The sequence below is a fragment of the Balearica regulorum genome, chromosome 3 (genome assembly GCF_011004875.1).
Source record: "Balearica regulorum gibbericeps isolate bBalReg1 chromosome 3, bBalReg1.pri, whole genome shotgun sequence".
Taxonomy (NCBI): Eukaryota; Metazoa; Chordata; class Aves; order Gruiformes; family Gruidae; genus Balearica; species Balearica regulorum.
In genome coordinates this window covers 105,831,599-105,834,253 of record NC_046186.1, presented here as the reverse complement: position 1 = coordinate 105,834,253, position 2,655 = coordinate 105,831,599, and the positions used below count along the sequence as shown (strand labels likewise).

The window sequence follows — 2,655 nt, the reverse complement described above, 5'->3', positions numbered from 1 at the left end:
GGTCCTGGTGCTGCTGCACACTGGCGGCATGAACTTTGGTAAATTGCTTCCTAGCTTGCTCATCCTTCATTTTGACTTTATGCTCCTCAGTGTAGGGACTAAGTCCCAGCCTGAGGATTTTGGTGTGGAGCGCAGTGGGAGCTCTCCTCATCAGAGGCCTCTGAGTGCAAAGATAGTTTGGAGGGTAAGCGATGACAATAATCAGAGTGTCTGAATTTCACTCAAGAACTCGTCCAAACGAGTGAGTGTTTGGAACTACCTGGAAGGATGACATGGAAAATAATTTTCTAGTGAATGAGACCTGTGTTTATCCTGTGCTATCTGACTGAGCAGCAAGAAGTTAGTGCTATCTGAAAGAAAAGGGACAAAAAATGAACAGTAATGGCTGGAGGGAAAAAAGCATTGCCCATCCCTGTCTGCCCTCAGCAGCTTCCTGCACTGCAGGTAAAAATGATTCTCTCAATTTGTTATCCTTAAGTTATCACATAAACCTGGTTAAATAAACACTGCAAATAGGCACAGTGTTTTCTTTCTTTGAAGCTGATTGGGGAAGGAAGAATAGGGCTGGCTACTTTGATAGGGTGCAATCAAAGAGTGACTAATGGAGGGAAAGCTTAGAGAACATCCTTAGCCAAAACCTTGCTGTGTGCTAAGGCAAAACAAATACAGTCCAGATAGACAACAAAGTAATTTGCATGAAATCTGCAATCACTTAAATGTTATTGCTTCAAATAGGCCTGAATGGGAACACAAGTTTATTCCTGCTCGACAACGTTGAGAAAGTTTGGAGGACAGTATTAAATTTGCATCCAAATTCAGATGCTTAGGTATTTCTTTTTCCTGGCCCTGTGCAAGATCCTGAATGTGAATGTCCATCAGATGCAGTTATTTTAACGTAAGTATTCTGGCTTGACTGCACATATAATCTCAGTCTGCATTTACACAGCAGCATGGATGACTAAGAAGCCATGTTTTAACTAGACCTCTGTGGAATGTTTCATGGTTGTAAGTGGTTTTTGAAAATCTCATCTCATAATGGTTTTTTCATTCTCTGTGGAATACAAGTAGATGGGAGCGTAAACAGAACTGGTGTCCTGGAAGTCTTCCACATACTGAAACCAGGATAGTGCAGAGGTCTCCTATTGTGACCTGCCAAAGGACAGAAATCCTTCTTTCCTGAATCTTGTGTCTAGAAAATGTCTTTGAGATACATGCTGCACACTTAATACTTAAATTGGCGTGTAGTACACTGACTTTCCACAATACTGGCACATGCAGAACGCTTTCTCTGTGTGTTGGGTTTGCGCGGCAAGGTTTTGGTAGCGGGGGGGGGGCTACAGGGGTGGCTTCTGTGAGAAGCTGCTAGAAGCTTCCCCTGTGTCTGACAGAGCCAATGCCAGCCGGCTCCAAGACAGACCTGCTGCTGGCCAAGGCCGAGCCAATCAGCGCCTCTGTGGTAACATATTTAAGAAAGAGAAAAACAGTTAGAAAGAGCTTTTGCAGCCAGAGAAAGGAGTGAGAAGATGTAAGAAACTCTGCAGACACCAAGGTCAGTGCAGAAGGAGGGGGAGGAGGTGCTCCAGGCGCCGGAGCAGAGATCCCCCTGCAGCCCGTGGTGAAGACCATGGTGAAGCAGGCTGTCCCCCTGAGCCCATGGAGGGAGGATGAGGGGGTGTAGAGATTCCACCTGCAGCCTGTGGAGGACCCCACGCCGGAGCAGGTGGAGACACCTGAAGGAGGCTGTTGGCCCCGTGGGAAGCCCACGCTGGAGCAAGCTCCTGGCAGGACCTGTGGACCCGTGGAGAGAGGAGCCCACGCCAGAGCAGGTTTGCTGGCAGGACTTGTGACCCCGTGGGGGTCCCACGCTGGAGCAGTTTGCTCCTGAAAGTCTGCACCCCGTGGGAGAGACCATGCTGGAGCAGTTCATGAAGGACTGCAGCCCGTGGGAGAGACTCATGTTGGAGAAGTTTGTGAAGGACTGTCTCCCGTGAGAGGGACTCCATGCTGGAGCAGGGGAACGATGAGAGGAGTCCTCCCCCTGAGGATGAAGCAGCAGCAGAAACACCGTGTGATGAACTGACCGTAACCCCCATTCCCCGTCCCCCTGTGCCGCTGAGGGGGGCGGAGGTTGAAGCCGGGAGTGAAGTTGAGCCCGGGAAGATGGGAGGGGTGGGGGGAGGTGTTTTAAGATTTGGTTTTTTTTTCTCATTCCTCTACTCTGTTTTGCCTAGTAATAAATTAGATGAATTCCCTCTCTAAGTTCAGTCTGTTTTGCTCGTGATGATAATTAGTGAATGATCTCTCCCTGTCCTTATCTTGACCCACCAGCCTTTTGTTATACCTTTTCTCCCCTGTCTAGTGAAGGAGGGGAGTGATAGAGCAGCTCTGGCGGGCACCTGGCCCCCAGCCAGGGTCAACCCACCACACTCTGCCGTACCGCTGCTTCTCAGGCATATTTGATTTGCAGAGATCTCATTCTGTCTTGCTGCTCACCTAAGATGGGCTGTTCACAGTATCGCAGCTCATGCTGGATTGAGTAATTGGGCCAAGACCAAGCTCTTTCAGCACCAGAGACTAAAGGTAACGGGGAAGAGAATGGTGCTGAAAACATCAGTTTTAACTACAGGAGGTAGGGACATGCTTGTGTTCTCTGCC

General features: G+C 48.9%; 1 long non-coding RNA gene across 1 annotated transcript; it reads left to right on the top strand.

The window, feature by feature from the left end:
- The first annotated feature begins 1,810 nt into the window (after positions 1–1,810).
- LOC142601318 (uncharacterized) lies at positions 1,811–2,259 on the top strand. The gene is made up of 2 exons (XR_012834921.1): positions 1,811–1,857; positions 1,906–2,259. It is a non-coding gene; the product is annotated as an uncharacterized LOC142601318 (long non-coding RNA).
- Positions 2,260–2,655: the final 396 nt, after the last annotated feature.